The sequence below is a fragment of the Manis pentadactyla genome, chromosome 3, assembly GCF_030020395.1.
Source record: "Manis pentadactyla isolate mManPen7 chromosome 3, mManPen7.hap1, whole genome shotgun sequence".
NCBI lineage: Eukaryota > Metazoa > Chordata > Mammalia > Pholidota > Manidae > Manis > Manis pentadactyla.
Window position 1 is genome coordinate 129,944,027 of NC_080021.1, and position 26,117 is coordinate 129,970,143.

General features: G+C 53.1%; 1 long non-coding RNA gene across 1 annotated transcript in view; it reads left to right on the forward strand.

Moving 5' to 3' along the window:
* LOC130682949 (uncharacterized) overlaps positions 1 to 26,117 on the forward strand; it is an 87,703-nt gene that overhangs the window by 43,442 nt on the left and 18,144 nt on the right. Inside the window, exon 2 of the long non-coding RNA XR_008996426.1 lies at positions 9,933 to 10,195. This is a non-coding gene — a long non-coding RNA (uncharacterized LOC130682949). The remainder of the gene's footprint in view (positions 1 to 9,932; positions 10,196 to 26,117) is intronic.

Here is a 26,117-nt window from a genome sequence, read left to right on the forward strand (position 1 = left end):
AACCATTTTTAAGTGTGCAGTTCTGCGACATTAAGTACAGTGACATCCATGTGCAGCCATCACCACCAGCCCAGAACTTTGTCATCTTGCAAAACTGAAACATGTTCCCACTAAACACTGGCTCCCCTGCCCCTCCAGCCACCCTTCTATGTTCTGTCTCCATGACGTTCACTTCTGCAGGGCTCTCCTGAAGGTGACATCGCACAGTTTGGGTCTTTCTGTGCCTGGCTCACTTCACTGGGCAGAATGTCCTCAGGGTTCATCCAAGTTGCAGCATGTGCCAGAATTGCTTTCTTCTTTAAGCCTGAGTAATTTTCCATTGTGGGGATGGACCACATTTGTTTGTCCATCTGTCCATTGACAGACACTGGGGCTGCTTCCTCCTTGATTGCCATGGATGGCGCCATTGGGAACTGCAGGTACCAGGATCTCTTTGAGACTGCTTTGGATATGTATCCAGAAATGGAATTGGGAGCAGAATGTGTTTTTAATCACTTTTTAAAGATGATCACAGAAGTAGAACGAAATGTAAACAGCACCTGTGGGTCTTGGTGAGTCCATCCTCGGACCAAGGCCTGGCTCTGGGGTAAGGGCCATGTGGCCATATGTGAATAGTGCAGGGGAAGGTGATGCAGGGTGGCCAGTGGTAGGGGCTCAGAAGGCATGTGGGCAGAGGTCGGAGAGTCTTCCAGCTGGCCCTGGGGGTGGGAGGCGCTGGCCATGCAGTTCACATGGGGGGACTAGCAGGGGGAGGGGGAGCTGAGAGCCGGCAGGGAGCCCATGGGCCAGGGCCCTGCTGCCCGGGCCTCAGCAGGTTGTCGCATAGGTTTCCTGCAGCTCGGCGATGGTAGCCCCATGCTGAGCAAGGTACCAGGGAGACAGCCTTGTGTGCTCTGAGCCAAGTCTGAGCCACTCATTCCATAATGGAACAGCACCAATGACCATGACCTGCCACCTTTGAAAAGTTCCAGAATATCTAAGCTCCTTGGAGTAGAGAGGTTACTTAAACATGAAAGGTTCTGCCTTTATTATCCAAGTACAGTAGGGTGGACATGTTCATGTGTAGACACCCCTGAGGCACACTGCATCCGACTTCCACACTTTCAATCAAGTGAAACGTTTTGGAAGACAACAAAAATCTTTGCTCTTGATCCTTCCCGCCCCCACTCCCCCATCCGCCACGCACTTTTTATTCATTTACTCTTTTTCTTTCTTTAGGAAATGTAGGAAATGGCTTTGAAGTGTCCTAGAGCCTTGAGGTGGTAAGTGGGTGGAATTCCTGTCTGGGTGCGGGAGGCTCCTGTGCTGAGGGCAGGTGGGTCGGGCACTGGGAACAACAGCAGCACATGTAGCCGAGTCCCGTCCTTTGAAGTGAAAAGATTAAACATCATGTCAAGTGAGCACTGGAAGCTTGACTGAAATGTGATGATATGGAAGCCCAATACCTTCAGGGCCAAAGCATTATAAAGATAAAAATCAGATTATTAATGACAGTTTCCAGTAAGAAAAAACCCTCTTGAGATGTGTTTGATCAGCAGCTCACAGGCAGACACCCCTGCCTGCGAACACATGCAGACCACATGCTGGCAAATGGGAAGACGGTCTGCAAGGCAAATCCTGCAGGTGCAGACTGGCCCAAGAGCCCCCGGCCCCCAGCATCCCAGCCAGCGGCTTGGCACAAAGCCAGGGCCGCTGAGCAGGGCCGCTGAGTGGGGTGCCTCCCCAGCTCCCCAGGTCCTTGCGGTCGCCCAGCACTGGGTTTCCCGCTGGAGAGGAACCTGCGTGAGGAGGTCTGAGCTGGGGCAGCCCTGCCCTGGAGGCTGAGGGGAACTCTCATTTTGGTGGGTCAGGCTGCTGAATCCGTAGCTTCCTGTGTTTGGGCAGGAGCCATAGGGAGAGATGCAGCTGCCCTGGTGGGCATACCTGAGGGTGGGACAGGGATTGAGATTTGAGGGGCCCCCAAAGAGGTTCCAGTGGCAGCCCGGGGCCCAGAGCTCCTGTCCAAGGTGCACTGTTGCACTGTTGAGGAGGCCTGGTCCTTTCTTCAAAGGAGATGGTTTCAGCTAGATAATGTATTTGGTACATAGGAAAAACATCACTGGACGGTTACTGGACTGTCCAGGCTCCACTGGGCATGTGTCTAGGACCTCTGTTTCCTCAGCTGTAACTGCAGAGGGCCGGCCCATGTGACTTCTATGGCCCTCTGCTGTCAGTCACGAGCATCTCAGCATAAAGCAGTCCCTCAGGTCACTTTTGGGGGTGGAACTCAGTACAGACACTAACATTAAAGAAAGGGATGGAAAGGGAAGTTTCCAAGTGCAAGGACCTGCCCAGGCTGGGGGCTCAGGGGCCCTGGTCAGGCAGCAGGAGGGAGTTGCCAGTGGGGCACAGACAGCACGGGTGTGTGGAGCTGGGGAGGTGGGCCCGAGGGTCGGGCTGTCACCAACCTCCGTGGAGTGCTTCCTCATCGGAGCCTCCCCAGGACCTTGGGGGAGGACAGGCCTGCTCCGTTTGTCTTGCACGAATGAGTAAGCCCAGACTCAAAATGGCAGTATATCCTGAATCATGATTTGAATCCCAGCCTCTTGACTCCAAGTTAGGTCTGGTGACTGTGGAATTCTTTACCTGTCATTTGGAACTCCAAAGCCCACCCCTGGTGGTGGCCACTGGCTGCCTCTCTACTCTTGGCCTTCTGCAAAGGCAGCCTGGCCAAATGAGGGATTTTGAAGGCTCCCAAACAATCTGTTTGCTCAGAGAGAAGGTGTGGATCCTTGCAGGCTGCCTACTGGGATGTCAGGAGCCATAGAGCTAGCTGTGCAGTGGCTCTGAGGACAGAAGATAGAATATGCTGGCATTGGCGTCAGTGGGCTGGACTTCAAGTTCAACTCCCAGTGCCCAGCAGGCCCTCACTCCACTGTCCTCCACTGGGCAGCAGCTTGGATGATGTAGGAATGTTGAGGCTTGCCCCTGCACGCAGATGGGCTCAAATGGTGGCTCCTGTTGTCTGTCTGCTGTGACAGCAGTATGTGGGTTCTTGGAAAAAGCACAGAGCACAGGTGTGGATGTTTGATTAAATGTTTCCTGGTTGTGAATACAGAGCCAAGCCCTTGACTAGGCTGTTGAACGTGCTTCGTACGCTGTGGAACTGTTCTCAGGTGGGTCTTTAGTGCGAGTCTGATGACGGCGAGCACAGCCAATGGGAACGCCCATGAGGGGCCCTCCACTGGGGCAGAGCAGAAACAGGCATGGGCAGAAGTGGCCTCCAGCCACCACCTCTGGACCACCTGCCACAAGAGGACAGGCTGATGTTTGCTTGCCTCTGAGGACGTGGGAGGGCTCATAGGGATGGAGTGTCACTTGCGAGACAGTGGTGACTCCTCTGAAGAAGAAAAGTGCCTGGGGTCTAGAGGGCAGGAAATGCCAGTCATCTGCTCCTTCTGGTTTAAATGTAGCCAGGAATTCAGCTTGTGCACTTACAGGCTGCACTCTCCCCATGAAATCCCCTGCAGGCGAGAAGGGCAGATCTAAGTGGCTCTCAGGGGAATCCTGGTGTCAGCTGGGCTGGAGAAGCTCTGCTCCAAATTTTGATATTCTGACTTCTGGAGAAATAAGCGTTGACCCATTTCTGCTGGTCACTTGTCACATCGCATCCCATCACACCCCTGCTGGAGAACCTCAGGGCCTTGGGAGGTCCCACCTTCCTGAAGGTCCAGTTTGTAGGCTGGGGCTCTTCCCTCTGCAGCAGCAGGCTGCCCGCCCCTCGCCACGCTTCCTCAGGAAGTGCGGTCTGCTTCCAGCCAGGGTGAGATCACACCCTTCTGCTTAGGCAGAGGACCGCATGCATTTCATGGTGAAGTTCGAATCTCACTGGGTAGGTGAGGCTTTGTTACATTTTCATTGTGCGATGCTCCCCAGTAGAGAGACCTTCATGTGTCTCCTTCCAAAAGTACATTAGAATAAATCCCAAACTGTGATGTCGGTTCAGAAACACTCACATGTACACACAACCGATAACACACACACACACTCACAGAAGATCTGTGAGTGACATGTTGGCTCCAAAAGATGTGAACCGCCCACGCCACCAATGCTTTCACAAGGACTTGGGGTGACATCCTAGAGCCCGGACAGCCTCAAGGCTGATGGGGGGAGGCCTGACTCTTGGCAATGCCCGCCTCTGGTTGTTGACAGTCAATATGCAGCCACCTCTTCGTGTATTGAAAATTGTCTGCAGAATGGATCCTGTTGTCTTAGGGTGTCTTGTGCAGGTGGGGACATGGGGTGGGGACAGGTGAGCCTGGCTGTGGGCCACGGCTGTCTCATGCGAGCTCACCTGGGGTAATGCTCACCCCAACCCCACGTCCCTGGGCATCCAGCAGGTACCCCCCTCCCATCCAGTTGCTTCCTACCAGGTCATGCTTTTGCCCCGGGAGACTTATGCCTGTGGGTTTCCCTCCGAAGTTTCATGTAGAAGAGCGTACTTCCAAAATGCAAAGCTCTGTGCTCACCATGAACCTCCACCGGCAGCCAAGCCGCCCAAAGGATGTCCTGAAACAAGAAGGTGCATCTGGAGCCAGACCCACTCTGAGCCCCCGCAGACGTTCCGCTCCTAGGGCGGTCTCCTTTTCCTTCTGCAACTGAGCCTGGGGGACGGGACACATGACCGGCACTGGTCACAAAGTCCCTGCTGGCTCCAGAACTGAAGCAGCACAGCTGCCTCCAACCACACGGGACCAGGGGCCGTGTCACCGAATACCCCCACCCTGATTTGGGTTTAAAATGTTCTGACATTGACATTTAATAGTATTTGGTATCAGCTGTGGAATGTATGTCCAAAGACAGACTATCTCACAAAAGTAACATCCCACATATTTCAAAATAGTAACATTTGCTCTGTCCATCCATGTTCCCGGCCAAATACGGAGAATGAGAGCCCCTCGGCCCAAGCCACTTGGGCCTCTCTGCGAGGTGAGTCCCCGACAGGGCCTGCTGAGAGCAGGGCCTCTGCTGAGACGGTGAGCCCTGCGTCACACATGCACAGGCCTTTACCTCCCAGGCCAGCCATGTGCTCGGCAGCCTCCCAATCAGGCTCCTAGGCACAGTCCTGGGTGAGCCAGTGTCAGGAGCAGTGCTGCCTTGCTGCTGGGACACTGGACCTGGGGGAGGAGGGAACACGTGGAGGCAGTCAGACCAGGTGCTGTCTTCCCTTCCCACAGGCACCACCCTCCAGCCGCCAAGGTCCCTGGGTGGCAGGAGGTAGCCCGAGAGCTGGCCTAGCACTGGGTGTGATCAGATATTAGCATCCGGCTGTGCTAATGGGCAACATGAGGCTTCCTCTCCAAAGCTCACTAGAGACTGCTTGCCCTTTGAAGGCCCAGAGCTGTTGCATGTGCTGATTTTAATTTGTCTGGTATACTACTGCAAGAGCCTGTCACTTTGACAGGTATGCCTGTGAACCCAGGGAGTCTCCCCGGCCACAGTTCTGGGGTGCTGCCACTGGCCTGGAGTGCAGGAGAAGAGGGCAGGCACTGTTTTGCATCCTCAGAGTGGCCCTGCCTCTGAGGCATGGGGTGAGTCCCCTGTTCTGGGGGAGTAGGAAGGTGGATTTCAGCACTTCAGTTTTGCTTTAAAAGTGGGGGAAAGCAAATACAGACTCCTGAAATATTAGCAGCCCAGGGGTTGTGCTGCACTATGCTTGAGTTTCAGAGATGTTGTAGACCTGGGACGTGGCTCTCCTCTTAAAGTGACTGGCATCTCTGTCCCCTTCTTCTTGCTTCTCAGCTAAACATGGGGCCAGGCATCCCTGCTGCCCTGTGCTGGGTGGTCCTGGGGCGGCATCCACAGCTGGAGTTCAAGTCACATCCACCCATGGGATTGATGGGGTCCCAGCTCAGGCCCCTGGTGGTACAGTTCTTACATTTCCCTGGGGTCCCAATGAAGAGCCCCTAAGTGACACAAGAGCCCTTGGCAGTGTGTCTGGCAAGACTGGTGCCCTGACACTGCAGCCCTGGCTTCCCCATGGAAAACGTTCTAGGCAGGCTTCCTTCTGCCTGTTGGCACCCCATGCCTGCTCCCATCTTCTCGCCTCTTCTTGGGGAATGAGGCTCTGTGGCCACAATGACCTCATGCAGGGACCTGTGGGCTGCTTGAGTAGCCAGGGGGCCTTCATATGCCTGACATGTGACATGGTTTCCTTTTAGTTGCATCATGTTTTGGGGGCACAGGTGAGCTTAGGACTGAAAGGGGTCAAGTCCTGGGTTCACAGCAGTGGTTTCTGTGTCAATGTTCTTTTAAGCTATTTCCATCTTTGCTTCAGAAAAAAGGCTGTGCTCAGAGGGGTTGACCAGCAGTCTTCTAGAGTGCTACTGACCTGCCTGGAAGGTCGTAACCTCCAAGGTGGTAACAAAGCACTGGGGCTCAGGGGACAACGGCTAAGGAGGGTGGCTCCAGTGGTCATCCTTGGGTTGTTTACAATTACTGAGTGGACAAAGCAACTGGGAGTCAGAGCACAGGACCTGGGCACAGGAAAGATGTGGAGCCGGCACATGTCCCTGTACAGGATGGATAGACAGATGGATGCCAGGTTCTGACAAGGCAGTCGGTGCTCAGCTGAGTAAAGGTTCTGGTCTACTAACTCCAACACTGGGGGTTGGGGTGGGGTTCCCCATACCACCATGCAATTCCCTGACACCAACTTGATATCCCACAGTTCAACTCAATTCTGACACCATCTACCTGAAGATAGTGGTAGCTGAGGGCTCAGCCCCACGAGATTGTCCCTGACCCCACCTGAAAGTCAGCCAGAAGTCTGGGTTGTACGTGTGCTTCTGATCCATGGACTACAGATTGGAGGTTCCCATGACCTTGGGTTCCCTTAATTTGCTAGAGCAGCTCACAGAACTCAGGAAACATTTTATTCACTAGATCACTGGTTTATTACAAAGGTTATAACTCAGGAGCAGCCAGATGAACAGTTGCAGAGGGCTGGCACAGGGAAAGGTGCAGAGCTCCCATGCCCTCTCCAGGGGTGCCACTCTCCCCGAATCTCCATGTCTTCACCCACCCAGAAGCTCTCCAAACCTGTTCTCTTGGGTTTTTATGGAGGCTTCTTTACATAGGCACGAGGAGTAACTCGTGGGCAGGGGCAGCTGATTTGGACTCCGGCCCCTCTCCCCTCCCTGCTCAGGTGGGACTGAAAGTTCAACCCTCTGGTCACATGCCTGGCTCCCTGGAGACCAGCCCCCACCTCAGATGCTGCCACGCCACCTCATCAACATAACAAGAGGCACCATCATCCATGACTCCCATCACAGGACGTCCGGAGGGTTTTAGGAGCTCTGTGCCAGGAATAAGAGGAAGACCAAACGTACATTTCCTATTGTGAGTCACACTCTCACACCGAGCAGTGCTCTGAGTTCTTACTGTGAGAGTGGGTTTGACTGACAATTTTGCAGTTCCCGCCCCAAGCTGGGGCTCCTCCAGAGGGCCAGCGCGACGGGAGAGGGCAGCCGGGCTCCGGGCTCTTCTGGCAGTGAGACCCAAGGATCCTGCACCCTCTCACCTTGCCTGCACCCCACTTTCTGACCTGGATGGTTTGCTCTTGCTCATCGATTTCAACGTCCGCTTGGGTGAGTGGGGGGCCAGTGCCCAAATAATGTGAACAGAGAAGGCCAGCCATTTTCATGGAGGGGATAGCATTCATGAATAAATGTCTTTATCAATAGTATTCTTTATACTGAGTTATGCATTTTTAGATTTATCACCCTGGTCGCACTATGGCCCAGGGCAGAGGTGTTCTTGTTATACCCTTTTAATGAATAAGGAAACCAAGGAACAGGGAGGTGGGCCTCATCAGAGGCTCCCTATCAACTACTGGAGCAACTTGAACTCCTAGGTAGCGCACATTCCACACGTCATGGAAAGAGATCTAACTTAGATCCTGAATGTCCTTTGCAGTGTGCGTCCTTGTGACAGAGAACATGGCTCCAACCTTGGCCCAGGCATTTGGCTCTTTAACTACAGAAGCACAGCCGGTTCTTGACTCTATAGCACCTGAGGGTGTACAAGTCAACCACCAGGAGTCCCAGTGAATTGAGATGCTCTGGGCTGGTACCACTAATTCCAGAAAGAAGTTGAAGGGTGAAGGGGAAAGTGATCTCAGGGATTTATTAAACACAAAGAGGAGAATTTCCAGGGCCCTTCCAGCCTTGCCAACCACTCCAGGCTTCTGGCTCTTGAATCACAAAATGGGGATTTGTTATTTCAGTGAAGAGGTCAGGGCCCCTGCAAGGCCCTTGATGCTGGAGAAATGCTTTTAGGCTCAGGACACTCCCCGCTGGAGTATTTTAGAGCTACTTTCATAACAACGATTAAAAAGAGTTTTCTGCATAATTTTCAGTTAAAAAGATAGTGCATTGCTTGAGTCCGCAATGGTTTGTAAACGCACTCAGATCTACCAGCTCTGGAGAAGAGCTTTCTGGAAGGAAGCACATGTATTTTTGGCAGCGCCATTTTGGGAAAATGTCCTGTGCCATTCCCCAGGGGCTTGGGCTATGGTTCCACGTGCTTGGCCTACCAGGGCACAGGCGCGACCCCAAGGCTGGCTCCGCATCACTGGTGCTGCCCATGGTGGGTGCCCTGGAAGTGGAGCCACCCGTGGTGCAAAGAGTTGGTAGAGAATTTATAAAGCAGCATCTCATTTCTGGTTGATGGTGACACAAACTTGAGATGCTGATACATCTTTCCTATTTCATGTCAAAGATTCATGGTACAAAATTTGTTAAGATGTTTTTGGAGGACAAGTTTAATGTCAAAAACTAAAGCAGCTTAAACGAATATCTATGAGTATTTTGAGAACTCAGGCATTCCTATTTCTGGCCTGTCCTTTTCTGCTGCCTGGGTAATAGGTGTGGGGGTCCCCCAGTGGGCTGCTCAGCCCCAGTAGGAGGTGCTGAGGGCTGTCTTCAGTTCTGGTTAGCCAGATTGCTTGTTTGATTAACATCCTGGAGTTCTGCTCTGATCAGCATGGGGATGTGTGCCTGAGATACGGGGGACCACAGCCAATAGAGACTAGATTAGTAAATAACCACAAAACATGAAGAAGACACATGTGAATAAAGTGAAGGTTCCGGTGGCCAGGACCCTCACCTGGCTCTGGTCAGCCAGCTCACTACACATGTGTGGGCAATACATGTCTGTTGACTCTATATAAAGAGCTCCACCCAGTGCTCTGGGCGACACGGTGGCACAGCTGCAAGGCTGCAGGAGAGCAGAGATGAGACTGGAGTATGGCAGCCCTGAGGACAGACTGAGATGGCTGCAGGGGTAGAGAGGCCCAGAGGCAGAGACAGGCTTGCTGCCTGCAGACTTGCTCTGAGTGGGCGGGATTCTAGTGATTGACCAGCCACAGTGGGAATAAAGTTGGGTATATACCCTTTGTCTTGCCAATGGGTTTCAGCCCTGGGCAAGTTTGCTAGGGATTCAGTGTGACCAAAGAAATTGACAGCAAAATGTTCTTTGGGGTGAAAGGGTTTATTACCTGGCTTGTTCTCTGGTGGTAGGTCGAGCACTAGTGTCTCCGCCTCCACCCAGAGCACTGGGCCAAGCTCTCTATACAGCACAATAATAGCTTATTGCCTAAAGGTGTGGAAGTGGCAGCCAGGCAACAGGCCAGTTACATCATCGGGGGTTTAAGTTCATTGAGGATCCTGGCCATAGGAACCCCAATTTCCCCACACCCTTTCACCCCAATAGCATTCTACTGTCATTTCTTTGGTCACATTGAATCCATAGTGAACTTGCCCAGGGCTGAAACCCATTGGCAAGACAACACATCACTCAAATCTTATGCCAAATTTTAGAGGCAAATCAGGCTTTTATTTTCTATTTGGCGGTGACCATAAATTTGACTACTTACTTGCGTTTATTTTTAGGTAGAAATATTCACAGGGAAGGACCAAAAAGACCTGGGGTTTTGTCAGAACAAAAATATGAGATTGTCTACAACATAAAACCAGCTGCAAATTCTTTGGGACTGTTGCCTGGGCCCCATAGTGCCGGAGCTGAGACCCCAGGGCTTGAAAAAGCCCAGTCCGGTGCTGACGGGAGCGGAAGCCAAGCTGGGGCTGCACATGGGTGCAGAACACCTGAGCAGACTCCAGATTTCTAATGAAGAAGACCTGTGCTTCTGTGGCAGGTGAGAGAGGTCGGGAATTCACATGGTGGAGAAAAGCAGTTGAGACAGGCTTGCAGAGTGGGTGGGTTGCAGAGGGTAGGAGAAGACTAGTGGGGGGGTTTGGGGGATGGCAAATGTGCAAGGGGTCAGGGTCACACTGATTGGGGGACCTCAAGGGGGACTAGGCAGAGGCACCAGCTGGTGCCTAGGGAGCAGTGGGCCTGACTCAGGGGGTCACAGACACACTTGGGGGGACAGCTATAGGAGAGGAAAGTAAGGGGTAGGGGACATGGGTGACATCACAGACAGAGGTGTGATGACAGCTGGGGCAGCCTTGAAGGTTTCTGCAGCCAAAGGGGAAATCCAGGTCAGGGTCTTCCTTCTTGGTGGCCATGGGATAGGAGGGCGAGACAGAGGGGTCTGACGTCATAGTGGCTGATCCTGAGATCTGGCCTTGGTTGTGCAGGGAAGATTTGGCTGGCCTTTGTCCCCAGCCCCTGGGAAGTACCTTCTAAATCCTTGGAATTTCCTGAGTGACAGGAGTGTCTTTGTCATTGAGGTAGGTTCTCAGCACCTGGGATCATGCTGTTGGGGTGTCTGGCCACACCTGGGGGACTAGTTGTGGGGTCAGAGCACACTGGCTATCCGCCCAGCCCCTGTGAGGGGCAGGGGAAGGACGCTGGTGTAAAATCAGGCTAGGGACTCGGCTGTCATGTCAGGAGATGGGACTCAGGTAGAAACTTCATCCCTGAAGCTTGGTCACACCCAGCGGGTGGGCAGGAAGGGTGGGAGCCTGAGGACACAGGAGCTTCCAGGGTGGGGTCTCCCAGACGGCCTGTATCTCTCTTCCTTTGGCTGGTTCGGATTCGTGTCCTTTACAATAAAACTAATCCTGAGTATAGCACTTTCCTGAATGCTGTGAGCTGTTCTAGTAAACTATGGAATTGAGAGGTTTGTGGGTCCCCCCAAGTCTGTTGCCGGCTTGGGGCTGCAGTCTGCATTGAGGGCACCCTGAGGAGGACGCTGCCGTGGCCTCTGCCAGCTGGAGGGCTGGGGCTCTGCCACAGACCCCTTGGCATCAAGGTGGTGACATTTAATCTTGATGGGAAGCCTGAGAGAGGCGATCGATGTCTTTGTGCCGGGCCTCCAGGTCAAGAGGTAAGGGTAAAAAAGCTGCCTCTTAAAAATGCCCTCCGTCAGGCTATTTTTAGAAGGAAACAGGGTGCTGAGAGAGATCGACACATTGTCTATGAGCCTCAAATTCCAGGGTCCAGGCCGTGGGCCCCTGGCTTGATTAGGGTGGACTGACCACCTCACTAGGTTTTATTGTCCTCTCCAGAGTGCCTTCTGCCCTTTGTTTATTCCTGCGTCAGCACACCTGCCATGCCTTACCTGCCCACCTTCCTCCTGTCCCCGACCACTCCTGCAGGGCGCAGAGGGCAGCGCCTAACTCGGGGAGCTGCAGCAGCGAAGGTGCCGAGAGAGAAGGAACGTATCTCCACTGGTAGACATGGCATCACGCAGTTGCCATTACTGTGTGCTCCTGGGGCCCCTCAAGGATCTTAGCACCCCATCTCTGGGGGCTGAACCTGAACCTGAACACAGGTGGGGCCTGGGCCTGGTAGGGCCCCCCAACCTTGGTACTGTGTCCCTGGATAACTTTTCTCTGCAACCCATGCTGGTGGGTCATTCCTGATAGAGAAATCACAGTGAGCTCTTTGTTGCTCTGGGTCATTGTTCAAAGTCCTTTAATGAACAGAATGCCTCCTCTTTGACCCCTGCATTCCTAGCTTCTTTATTCTTGTTCCTAGTCAGCATCATGCAGAAGCTGACAATTCAGGAAGAGAGACGATTAGATTGAAGTGTTTTTTCTGCTGATGCCTGTTGGGAATGTTCATGAATATCCCCAGCCTGATGAGCCCCCTTCTCCCTCTCGTGATTGTTTTCCACTATCAAATGTTTCCCCAGCTGTGGCAGCTGTAGTTCAAAGCTGTCCCCTTGCAACAGACTGTGTCCTTGGTGGGTTTTCTGTCGAGCTGATTAATACCCGGCAGCATGTGTTTCCTCCAGGCAGCAGCTCTGTGTTGGGTTCTTCAAGGCAAATAAGAAGCTGCCAGAAAGAGTGATAAATCCTCCTTGGCACCGTGCCTTCACCCTTGGGTCTCCCAGGCGTGCTCCTGCAGAATAGGGAGGGTCATATAATGTGAGTGTTTGTGCACCCAGAACCGTGCGTCTGCGACAGACCAGCTGAGTGCTGAGGCGGTGTGCACCATGCAAGGTGAAGCCACAGGTGAGCAGCCCTGGCCTCTGACCTCGGCCTCTTCCATGACGACATAGTTGTAATCTGCCCATCTGAGCGCCTGATCCTGTGAACTGACAGGCAGTATAGAATGGCCACTGTGTTGTTGCTGGGGGACACTGAGTAGCTGTCAGAATGGAATTTAGGAATTGTGGCGAGAGACAGACAACAAGAAACTGTAATTAGTGGGTGGAGAGAAAAGTCTCACCCCCTGAACTGGGCTTTTCCAGGACCAGCTGGGCCATGCCCGACACACAGGGAGTATCTCAGGAGGTGGGCCTGGGGCCTTCCATCATGTCAGCTCACCCTCAAGACTCACGCTAGGCAGGGACAGCTGGCGTCAATCCTGGCGTCTGGCAGACTGGGTGTGTGGCCACTAAGCCAGCTCAGCCCAGAGCCACTCCTCCCGGCTGCAGAGGCAGTTCCCCTGGCGGGCCAGCACCCGCCTGCTCAGCAGAGACAGCCCTTGAGGAGCTGTCTCCTCTGCAGACCTTGAGCAGGGGGAGCGATATGGCAGCACCGCTCAGGGCACCTTCCAGCTCTCGCCTGCCGTCAGTGGCTGAGAGGCGGTTGGTAATGACTCGGAAGGGCCACCGTGGACGCCCAGTTATTTTTCTTCCTTTGTTAAAATCCTGGCTATGAATCTGAGAGACAGTACACAAGTAGTCCCAGTAGAGAGCCCACCTTTAATGGGGTGGCATCCGAGGGACAATGTTGCTGGCTCAGAGCTGTGGAGAGCAGTTTGGGAGGGGCCAGTAGGCGCTGTGGCCTGGCAGCGTTGAGTAGAGGCCGGAGTCCCTAGGCCTGCTTGCCCCTCAGTGTGGTATGTTGTATTTTCCAAAGGTCTCATGCCTGCCTGCATCCCATCCGGCCCAGTCCTCTGACAATGGGACTCTGGGCAACTCCAGTGAAGGGGAGACCCCCTCCTCTTTTGGGGCCTGGCAGGCCTCTGTGACTGTGTCACCCACGGAACATGGAGGAGGTGGTGCAGGGCACCGGTGGGCTCCAGATCCTGAAGGTCACCACAGGGCACACCTCAGTCCCTGGACTCTCTCACTCAGCACTCCTGCTCTTGAAGCCCAACCACCATCGTGGGAGGAAGCGGGGGCACAGGCAGAGATAGCCAATGGCCTTGGCCGACCACCAGCCCTAGGGAATGGCCTTCAGGTGGCCCCACCTACTTTGAGTTCCCAGAGGCCATGGGGCAGAGACAAGCCACCTTGCTGCTTCCTCTCCGACTTCCCGACCACAGGGGCCCCAAGAGGTGCTAAAGGATCAGTGTTGTTTTAAGCCCCTAAGTGTTGGGTACTTTGTTTTGCAGAATAGATACTAATTCAATAATTGTATTGAAGTAGTGGGTGTTGTCTGGCCTCAGGCCCTAGCATGACCCCTCTCCCCTGTTTTTTTTTTTAACTCTGTAAGATACTCTGATTCTATGCCTTTGCATCTGCCTTTGGAAGCCTGGTGGGTGGTAGGAGCTCAGGCAGCAGGGGAGAATGACCACCACTGGGCACAGCTTCTCGCTGTTGGTTTTAGCTCCACAGTGATTTGTCAAAACTGTTTACAGCAGAAATTGCAAAGGAGAGCAAATGGCAGGAGGCAGAGAAGCTTTGCAGGGACACGGATGCATGAGCTCCACAGTAATTCACAGGAATACAGGGGTCAACCCCATCACTCAGGTGACTTCTAGACCCCACATGTTTCTTGGCTCATTACGACCGTCACTACTTTTCCAGGCATTCCTTTTTACCCCCTGAGAATAAGGACTGGACGTGCTTCAGCTTTCCAAGGCAGGGCTTGGCTGCCATGTCCTCTCGCAGCACGTGGCGTCGGCACGCCGGGGGCTTCCTTGCAGCGTGTCCTGGCAACGTGAGGGAGCACGCTCGCACGCCATCTGACACCCCCTTACCGAGAACTGACATTTGCCCAGCTGTACTTTTATATATTCGCAGGGCACAGATACTTCCAGGTTCAAAGAGATTTAAGCCTTCCTCCCCACCCAGCTGCTGGGGAATGATGCCTGGCATATGGATGATGGATAGAATTACACAACCCGAAGTGTGCTGGAAACCTGTCTTTAATTTATTTTAGTTTTTTTAATAAGTAGCTCAGATCATTGGCCACGGGCTGGGACGGGATGGCAGGCGTCTGGAAGCCAAATTCCCCGTGTGGCGCCATCTGGGGTGACCTGGAGAAGGGATGCAGTCTACTCAGCCACATTTAGCATCTCCAGCCAGGTGAGGGGCCCCTGCTCCCTGGAATTGGAGACAAGTGTTTGAATTCCTGTGGGAGACCTGAACGGAGCAATCAGCCAGGCTGCCCCGGGCCTCCACGTGCCTGGTCTCCAGCCCACAGCCCCTCCCTCCTGGCTCTGGGTCTCCCTGCTGAAGTTGCACAGTGAAGACTAGACTCAAGTGTGTCTTTTAACTGGATGGGCTGCCATTGAAAAGTCCCAGGCAGCTCCTGTCTTCCAGGGTGGGGACTGGGATTTGCCCTCAGGATACTCCCAGTGCAGCAGGTAGGGTGCAGGGAAGCTGTGGGGGGCTTCTGATGTGCCAGGCCTCTAGGGAAGGAGGGTTTGCAGGGATGAGGCCCTGCTCTGGGAAGGCGGCCAGGAGCCTGGCCAGAGTGGGCCCAGGAGGGACTTGCAGGTTGGGGGAGCCCTCAGAGAGGGCCAGTTCCAGCCTCCAGGGGAGAGATGGGGGAGGCAGGCTCTGCCTGCAAGGTTAGCCAGTGCAGACCGGCACAGAAGTTGGGTGGCCCACTCAGCACCTAAGTCCTGGTGGCTGGAGAGAAGGCTCTAGAGTGTCTGTCCATAGTGTGAGTCAGGCTGGCCCCAGGGACGGCCGGAGATTCCCAGGTGCGGGCACAGAGTGGCCTTAGTCCTCCAGCGGTTCTGGCACTGTGGCTGGTCGGTGGGGATGTGGGGTGGGGCAGAGGATGGAGTCGGGGAAGTGGGTGGGAGTTGGATAGGGGTGGAGGAGGCGGCATGAGGAAGGTGAATGGGGTGGGGCAGGTAGGATGAGGGGCAGAGGGTGTGGCCATTGGATGGGGGAAGTGGGATGAGGGAGGGGAGGGTGAGAAGGAAGGGGGAGTGGGCTTTTCAAGTCCTAGGAAGGCCAGTCTCTGTGTGACAGCCTGCTTCCTGCTCTGATGTTCTGTGACTTAACTACCAAGTAGAAAGTAGGAAGGCCAATGGAAAACCCTCAGGACTGCACGGTAGGAAATGAAATCCAAGGCGCCAGACCAGATAGGCGGGGCCACAGCTGTGAGGCGGAGCTCAGGGTCTGCATCCCCCCATCAGCCTGCCCCGCCCAGGCGCCCAGCACCGGGGGCTCTGCCGGGGTCTCCGTAGTGGGGCCTTCACAGCACAGCGCTGCAGGTGGTGGGCCCTGTCTGCCCTGCCGCCCTGCCTCCCTCTGTTCAAGGCTACCTGCTCTGCACAGAGGGAGTAGGAAGACACACCTCTCATGCTGCCAGCCACCAACCTCCCCGGGGAAGCCCATCCTTGTGCCTTGTCAAGGAGTTCATCCCCATTTGAGATGAAATTCCCAGGTTTGGGAAGACACAGGGTCTGTTGGATTATGAATGTCCCATTTGCAGGGTAAATCCCACTCTGTGGCTGCATGGGGAGCTGAAGCCTCAGAGAATCTGGGGTGCTGACACCCTCATCTACCCAGACAACACGCACAGGAGGTCTGTGCTGGGAGAGGACTCGGGAGAGGGGGTGTGGGCTTGAACCCTGCTGCATGCCAGAAGGTGGCAGAGTGTCTCCCAAGCCCAGTTTGGGCCACTGATGTCCCCAGTCCATAGGGGCCTGTGCACTGTGGAGTGGCCAACTCTCCCCTTGTGAGCAGATGGCCGTGCTCATAGTCTGAGCTTGGCCTAGGGCTGAGCCCTGGGAGCCCACTGCCGACACGAGCCCCCTCCCGGGAGACGGGAGTGCTGCTCGGAGCAGTGCCCAGTAACACACACCCTGGGCCTGGCTCGAGGGAGTGGGTTGGGCCTGGTGAGGGAGCTGCAGTTGTGTGCCCCCAGCTCCCCAGGCACTGTCTGGGGGCCATGTGCTTCTGGTCTTCTGCCCCCTTCCCAGAATCTGCAGCATTGAGAGTCCTGCAGCCCCTCAGAAGCCCAGCAGCCCACGGGGCCCTGCCCAGCCTGGGCATTTCCCCCGGGAGCCTCCTGGGACCTCTCGCATGCAGTTCACCACATGTGCTAACTTACCTTGGTCCAGCATGTTACTGGGTGTGTGCGTGAGGGTTTCTGCAGGAGGTTAGCAGGTGAGTCTGTAGGCTGAGTAAAGCAGACTGCCCTCCCCGGTCTGGGGAACCCTGGCTAGTACACACAGTACTCTCCAGCACTGAGATTCATGGTCCTGATGCGTCCTCCCTGCTGGAACTTGGGACAAAGATGCTGCCCCCGTGTTCAGGCATTAGCATGGGGCAGTGGACATACCTGGTCACCCCATCACAAGGTATCATCTTTATGTGGGTGGCTGCTGCATGCCCAGGTGTGGCACGCGCAGTGCTCCGAGGGCTGCTCCACGTGTCTGAGGGCTCAGAGCATTTCAATCATTGACTAGCAAAGACATTTGCACTCGCTAATGACATTTACAATGACTCACATTTCTTGGGGGAAGCCTGAAATGCGATGGGATAATAGAGGAGTTTAGATGTATTTTTAAGGGGGAATCAAGCGTCTTTTTGCTCCTACCCAATATGAGTCTCAGATAGTCAGCCACATTACTTCCTGGGCACTGGGAAAGAGGAAGGGAAAGTTTGGGACCCACAAAAATGTTTTTTTGAAAAGGTGCTAATGCACCATCCAAGTACAAGACAAATGAACAAAACATAGACACTCATATTTACATCTGAAGCTAGGGTGTTGGGGTGACAGGTCCAGCAGCAGTTACATTTGGAAAGCATGCTTGGAAATAATTTCAGAAGGCACTATATGAGGCTAATACACACACACATAGAGGCACACATGTGCACACATGCACGCAGTCCATCTACATCATTTATGTATCAACATATTGCATTTCTAAAAACATTAGAAATTTACATGCACAGGGTACAGTGAGCCCCAGATTTGTGGTGATCTCCATGTACAACCTGGCTTTCTCCCAGAGTGCTTTTACAACACTGCAGTGACAAGATGAGATGGGATACTATTGGGTTCTGGTGGCATCACGACTGTCAGACCAAAGTGAGCACTTGACTGCCTGTGTGCAGTGCCAAAGTCCAAGGGAAGACTGAGCACTGGCTCTGTCTCCAGACAGATCCAGACAGACGGCTCTGTGCATTTTCACGCCCCAGGCCTGTGGCTCTGCCACCAGCACCCAGAGCAGAGGCCACCTGTCCTCGGAGCACCCTGCTGTCCTCCAGCAGGGACTTGGCCCATGCTCACTGACTAAGAGCTACAATAACTTCCTTTCCCTGAAATACAGCTGAAGGGGAGCATGACTTTGAGCTCCTTTTGCCCTCCCAGCCACTTCTAACCACCAACAAAGCTCGCGTTTCCTACGGCTGACGGCTCCTGATGTGAGCTGAGTCCCTCTAGTCAGTTCATGAGGAATGGCTATTTTTATGTGAGGAGAAAAGGCCTGTTCCTGGAAAGCTGGGGCAGCCCTCAGCATCTGGGTAGATGGGATAGTCACTCCTGGAAGCCACTGCTCCCCCAGGGCCACAAACATCCTCCTGCGGCCACTGGAGCCACTGGTCTGGCCACCAGGAGACATGGCACACACATCTTATCTGGGAAGGGTTGACTTACCTCAGTCCATGTTCCATGCTTTCCACACTCTGACATTCAAGGAGGAATCCTGAACTTGGGAGGACAATGGACGGGGAACTTGAATGGGGTGTGGTGAGCTGGTTCTCAAAGTGGGGTCCCCAGGGACTGGTTAGAGATGCTCTTTCTCAGACCCACCCCATGCTGAGTGGGCTGGGAGTTCCAGGGGAGATCTGTGCAGCAGGGGCTGAGGAACCTGGTGTGGTGATGGGATGGTGTGGGGTCCCCCGGCCCAAACACACCTCTCCACACACCGACAACCCCTCCTTGAGGAGGCCTCATTGGCCTGCATTTGCTCCCCTAATGCTCACCACACTCTTTATTTGTTTGGTGGGATTTATCCCAACTTGTATTCATTTTATACGTTAACTTCATTGATTCTTGCCCACATGTTTGTCAGCTTAAAGGGTGGCAGGGCTGTGTCTCTGAGTCACTAGCATTTATCTCGCACCTCACACCATGCCAGGCACAGACAGGGCTCATGTGTTTTGGATACGAATACACACATGAGCTTCCGTAGTTTTTCTTTCCCAGTTTAGAGATAGAGTCTGCTTCAGAGAGCTGTGGCCAGGATGATGGGAGGCAGTGCCTGGAGTTCCCCTAGCCAATGCCCTTTCTCCTAGAGAGCTCTAGGAAGGGCTAGTGACCCTCCACTTCACCACACAGGCAGGAAAAAAGCAGTGGGTAAAGGAAAGCCCGTATCCCTCAGACCCCTGTAGGTCACACCCCTCCCTAGGGAATTGTAGGTACAAGCCTGGGTTTTTGAAAAGTGCTGGCTGAGCAAGCTCAGACTAAAGTTGGGATCTTTAATCTGATGCTTCCTAGGTTGCCCCTTGGCTGATTTACTGAACCACTCTGACCCTCAATTTCCTTTTCTATAAAACAGGGTAATAAAAATGTCTCCCTCCCTTGGCCACTGGGAACCATAAACACAATCTTATGTCAAAGGCATGATGCATGTTGGCACTGCAGGAAAATATATCAAGACACAGGGAAACTGTATCAGGATTCTAGAAATGGGAAGACCTCCAGGCTGACCTCCGAGTCAGGACTTGAAAGCCAAGGAAGGCTGGATAAGGGGACAGCAAGGAGGAGAAGTCGAGGAACCAACAAGAGGCAGCGCACACAGAGGCAGACTTTGGGCAAAAGCCCACTGTAGGCAGCAACTGGGCAAGAGGGACACCAGCCTTTCTGGGTGATGGAGGGCACGTCAGGGTCTTGGGAAGACCTGGCTCTCAGGAAGACACGGGGGTCACGCTTGCACTCCACTTCCTGGAAGTCAGGAGAGGGGCTCTCATGTGATATGGGCCTTCTGCAGAGGGGTAGGTGTGTCTGGATGGGCTTTGGAGACTGAGGCAGGCAGACACAGTTATGGTGAAGCAGCGGGAATACAAAGAGGACTTTCGGAGAAATGAAGGACAGACCTTGATATGTGTGGGGCAGGGGGAGGAGGGACAGCTGTGGGGATGAGCAGGGCTTGCTGAAAGAAGCCCCTAGGGTGGCATGGAGCTGGAGCTGGAGCTGACGGGGGTGCAGCACAGAACTGTGCTGAGGTCAGGGCGGCCGTGCTGGTGTGGGCTGCCTCCAGACAATCATAAAGTTGGTTTTGAATTACAAGAACAAATTTGGGTAATGATGGAGAATTGTGGAATTTCTTGCATTGAATCTACCGTCCAGTTTGGGGACAATAGCAGCAAGAAGTCGTTATAGCTCTCATTTATTCAGGTTCTCTTTAATAGTTCTCAGTAATATGTTATTGCTTTGAGTCTTCTTTTCAAAATACCATGTATATGCATTAATATAACAAAGTAAATTAAACTTGCTGGAAAAGCTTACTTGTGTAGGAGGGAATACCCAAGATGTTTAGCTCTGACCATAAGACACACCCCCTCCTCGCGAGACTGTCCATCCCCCACCCTGCCTCCTGCTTCTGTACCAGGGCAGGCAGGCCCCTGTGTGACAGCCCCTGCCCCCACCCCACCCACCCCGAGCACTGAGCATGCTGTCCATGGCCAGGCCCAGGCATGGCTGAAGCTAGGTGGCCTGTTCCATGACACGCCTCTTTCTGTGTCAGGTGACAAGGACGTCAGTGTGGCTCTGATGTGCAGGATATCATTAGTTCATTCTGGGAATATCTGTTGAGTTGGGTTCTGTGCTAGGCTTCAGGGATAGAGAGTGGTGAGAAGCAGGTGATTATGCGGGGCTGTTCAGTTTGGACTAAGAACCCTGGAGAAAATAACAGTTGTGGGGAGGCCCGGGAGAGCACTGGGAGGTGAGCTCGGGGGCTGGGGGAGCCCCCTGCCCTGGGCCAGCTGGCCAGGCCTGCACTGGGGCTGGGTCACAGTCCTCAAGAAGGCTGGTGTCAGAGAGGTGGGAGGGGCAGGCAGCGAGCCGGGAAGTGACCATGGCAGCAGGGGGGGCGAGGTGACATCGATGGCAGGTGCTTCTTGAGGAAGCCTCACCCATGTTGCTAGGCGTCCCTGAGAAGCACAAGGGAGCGTTGTGGGTGGAGGACCTCAGCCTGTCATGGCCAGTGGACTGGCCACAGTGGGCTGGGCCAGAGCAGGTCTGTTTTGTGCCTCACAGACTTTATCAGGTGATGTGTCTCACGCAGATGCGTGGAGAATGCAGTGCGGGTGTGAGGGCAGGGGCAGGAGGCCGGCCGGGGCTGTGTGAACCCCAGCACTGGGGGCGCCCCTCCAGGTGAGCAGGGAGGCAGTGCTGTTGTTCCAGGAGAGGCCTTGCGTCTCTCTCCTCAAACTCTGGGCTCACTCTTAAAAATCGTGGAGAACCCCAGGTTTTGTCTTGGGGAGCACACCTCTCAGTGTTTCCTGCACTGCCTATGAAAACTGCAAAAGCCTCAGGACACAGAGGCCATGTGCACAGCGCAGCTGTGGCAGTGGGCATGGCCCTGGGGCTGCTGCATGCCTGGGCACACACAGGGGGCCATGCCAGCAGGGGCCATCACCTACCACTGCTGAGGATGGGCCGTCACCTTGTGGGGCCAGAATGGGTCAAGATCCTTGGGGTTCCTGGGCCACTCTGAGCACTGCCGTCTTGGTCAGACCTTCCTGTCCCTCAGGAGGTGCCTCCCAGGTTAGAACGAGGGCCTATTCCCCATGGCCAGGCCTCACCTCCTAGCCATCCCACTGCCCTGGGTGCACAGCAGGGCCATGCGGCCCTGTCTCTCTTGCGATGTGGAAAAATGAAGCATCAGGGTCCCAAGTAACCCACCTTCTTCTCATCCAGGTTTTGATGGAGAAATCAGAGCATCACAGGCTCAGCTGATGGGAGCCATGAGGCACCTTCTCACTGACAAAGGTTGTGACTGGGATGCGGCTGGGTTGCTGGCAGAGCCTCCTGAGGGAGCCCTGGGCTGGCAGGCCTGCCAGGCTATTACACAGGACACAAGATAGGGTGGAGGCTGGCCTGCACCCAGGGGTCTGCCAGGCCCTCATCTCCTGGGCTTGCCCGTGATGCCCCTCATGCAGGCTGATGGCTGAATAGGTCAGTGGCTCTCAGGTGCCCGATTCGCTTTCTTCACTGAAGTCCTAGGGTTTCAGCTCTGGTCTAACATGGCTGCTGCCTGTGGCTTGTCAATCCTGGAGGTGCCAGTGTGGTTCAGGAGTGTGACCCAGGTGGACAGCTGTGGTGCTGCTGTGGTCCCCCCCTGTCCTGGAGTGGCTGCCCTGTCTTGGAGCCCATCTATCTCTGCCTCATGACCCAGGCCCACCTGAAGGCCCCGTGGTTTGTTTTCCAAGGGTCTGTGTGTGTGTGCGTGAAGAGGCTCCTCTCCCATAGTGGTATAGTTTCTGAGATGAGTTTTTAAAGTCAAATATGCTTCCTAGAAGAGCTCAGTGTCTCATTTCACAAGGCTGTCGATGACCCCAGTGAAATCTACTGTTCCCCAGGGCATCTTACCCGGGAGCACAGGGGCGAGGAGGGGACAGTGAGGCTGGCCTGGGCCGTGGGGACCCTTCATAGGTGGCGGTGGTGGGCGTCCTTTCAGAAGGAAGGGTATCCAGCATGACTGGGTGCCCTTGGGGGTTCCGATCCTTGAACCCTTCCCTGTGAGTGAAAGGACCAGTTTCCTTTTCTTATGGCTCCCCTCTCAATCCTTTGGAGGAAAATGGCCACCCTGGGGTGGGAAGCCCAGGTCTCCCTAGTGGCGAGTCACTTGTGGTCCAAACCCTAAACCCAAGGAAGCGCTTCCTGCTGAGCCCCCAAATAGCCCCTCATGAGCTCAACCCTTCAGTGGCCTTGAGGTCTCCCCGTCACCATTTGGAACACTCTGCCTTTCAGGACATGGATGGCTGTGTCCTGCCTGCCAGGTTTAAAGAGATATATAAAGGATTTCTTGCTCCTTTAAAATCCAGAAACAGCAGTGATTTCTGTGAAGTATACATTAAAGTTATTGTCATTCCTCACGCTCAAATATGCCACTGTCAGAGGTCACTTAGTGACACAGAGGGGTATGTGACACTTTTGGGATGTCCTCTGCATGGCCATGTGTGTTTGCCCTGTGGATTCCCACGGTCAGAAGTGGGGGTCTGTACTGTGCTGGGCTCTTCATTGCTATTCTGTAAATTGAGGTGTCTGACATCCGACATAATTCTCATGTCAGGCACTTCATTTCCTTGCACCCAGTATCCTGGACACATTCCATGCCAGAGCACAACGATTCACCTCATCTGCTAAAGTGACAGTGTATTGCACAGCATGGGCCACGAGCCATCCACTCAGGCTCTGGTGGACGGACATCCAATTCTCTCCAGCAGAAATGGAGTGCTTTTGACAAGAGTATGAAGCTATACTGAAGTGAGCAAGTGTTGCCAGAGGGTAACTCAAATGCACTCAAATCCACAGAACTAGGTTAATTGTACAGATGCCACTAGTAAGTGCTTGGTCTCCAGCCTTTGCAGTTTCTTTAAAAGACATTCAACAACCCAATTAAAAAATATTTCTCCAGTGAAGGTAAAAAACATGGCCAATAAATACATGAAAAGAAGTTCAATCTCATTAGTCAACAGGGAAAGGCAAATCAAAACCAGTGAGGTATCACTGCACACTAACAGGAAGGCTATGATCAACAGGACAGACAATAGCAAATGTTGGTAAGGATGTGCAGAAGCTAGAATCCTCATGTCCTGCTGGCAGGAATGTGGAATGGTGCGGCTGCTTTGGGAAACAGTCTGGTGGTTCCTCAAAAAGTTAAACACTGGAGCGAATGTGTAGCCATTTCACATTTAGGTTACACCCAAGAGAACTGAAAACAAGTTCCCACAAAAACATGCACGCCCATGTTCATAGCAGCATGATTCAGGTAGCCAGAAAGCAGAAATAACCCAAATGCCCCCTTGCTGATGCATGGCTAAGGGCATGGTAGACCCATACAGTGGACTATTGCATGACAATAAAAATTAATGAGGTGCTGGGACATGCTACAATATGGATGAATCTTGAAAACATCATGCTAAGGGGAAGAAGTTAGTCTAAAAGAGCTGCATATTGTATAGTTCATTTTATATGAGATACCCAAGATATCAAATCTAAGGAGACAGAAAAGGGCTGGGATGTGCATGTTTGGGGGCAAATGGGGAGCAGGGACTGCTGACAGATACAGGGGTTCTTTTTGGAGAGATGAAATGTTCCCAAAGTGATTTTGTTTTGTTTGCACAAGTCTGTGAATATACTAAAAACCATTGAATCATTCAGTTGAAGTCTGTGAAATATTTGGTATGTGAATTACATTTCCACAAGCTGTTTTACATATATGAATACTTAATAATAATAAACTGACCTATCATCTATCTATCTATCTGTCTCATATCAGCAAAGGCCTCATGACCAACTGGTGAAATTAGAACTGTTTCCCATGCATATTGTCTCATTTTTGGTAGGTTTATATTTGTATATGTTAACCCATTTTCTTCTGCCTTTTCCCCTACTATTTTATTTATTGTATGCTATAGGTGGTTGGAGTGTAATTTAGCCCTAAGATTACTGTAGGTCACTGAGCCTGGATTTTTATGGAGTTAGACGAGGAGGGACCTTACTCTGGGACTGTCGTGATGACAAAGGGGACCTGGGTGTTCACTTCTGCGGAGAGGGCAGGTGCACTCCCTTGATGTGGAGAGACTGGCGTTCAGGAGGGGAAGCAGACCGTGGAGGCTGTGCGGGGCACGACTGCGTGCAGCTGGCACGTGAGGATATTGGGAGCCCAAGGGTGGCTGGGGTGGGGATGTCGGCCCTGTGTTCTGCATCACCCTCCCCTCCGTCCAGACCACCTTCCTGCGGCCCAGTTCCTGTGCCTGCCTCTGAGACTCCCTTCCAGTCAGGCTTCAGGCTTTCAGTTCAGACTTCAATGTCAGATGCACTGGCCTGAGATTCACAAGGCAGAGTTGTGGGCCTGGGTTTCTGTAGTTAAAAAAGGCAGTGGAGACCCTGGTTTGCAGGTGACAGGCTGGACAGTGCAGGGGCCTGTCTCCCAGATGGTGAGGACTGTGGGAGGCAGGTCGCCCATGGGGCTGCTGCAGCAGGGGGTGTGGGCCCTGCAGCGGGTGTTCTGTGTCTCTCCAGTCCTGATGGGAGGGCTGTGGGTGCTGGTGGGAGTGGTGCTGGAGCCGATCATGGGGGTCGCAACCCCCTCCCTGGCAGCCAGTGACGTGCTTGGGAGCCATTTATGAAGCTCGTCCTGGGGTCTGTCTCTCCAGCGCTGCTGTACTTCTGGGAACCACTATTACCCTACCAGTAATCCATTTTTGCTCTGAACTGAGAGAGGATTCTGGTTTTTGTGACTGAATTACGTAAGCAGATTTCTTAACAATAAACCATTTTTGCATTTCTGGAAGGATCTCAACTTGGTTAGAGTGTATTCCCCTAAAATACTGTTGAATTATATTTCGTAATACTTGGGTAAGATTTTGACATTGCTTTCGTGTGTAAAGCTGGCCTATTTCCTTTTCAGATTAGTTAACTTTTAGTATTAGTGTTGTGCCGGCCTTGAGAAAGGAATCTGGAAGCTAGCTTTCTTTGCTGTGTTCTAGAGTAGGCTATGTGTTAGTGTAATTATTTATTCCATGAAAATTTTCAAGATTTTCCACATAAAAAATCTGAATAAGGCATTTTTTTTTTGGGTCAGGGTAGCTTTTAGATAGCTTCTTCAATTTCTTCCATGTTTATCAATTTATTAGATTTTCTATTTCATTTGAGGTCAATTTGGCAATTACATGTTTACTTAAAAAATATTCTAGAGTAGAATGATTGGTCCATCTTACAAAAATATTATTTCTTGTTTAGTAATATAAATGGAGAGGGCATGACAGAGAAGTTTCCAGCTGCCCCGGAGCGTCTGCCAGAGCTGATTCCCAGAGAATGGCCCGGGGATAGAGGAGGGACCGCAAGGGCTCAGGCACATGTTCCCTGGCTCTGTTCTCTCTGGACAAAAATGTTACAGGTGGACCCCAGTTCCTTTCTGCTGGGAAAGGTTCACTAGAAGGGGAACGTCAGCATTACATGCTTGTGTCTTGAGACACTGCGTGGGCTGCACCATATCCCCCACACACACCAGCCCTGCCTCCCCACCCCTGCTGACTGCCCACTGCACTGGAGGTCCCAGCACCGTGATCAGGACCAGCTTGCTGGGAACAGACAGGGCAGCTTAGAGCTGAAAGTCAGCAGGCCTGTGCTGGGCCCCTATGGCAAAGGGCTACAAGACCTAGTGGTACATACAGTTTTTTAAAATATGCTTTTGAATTTCCAGATAGGAGATCTATTTTTGGTTATGTTATGAGTTTGGGTTTCTAATTCTATGCCTTACAGACAGATAATACTGGTTATGTAGTGTGGATG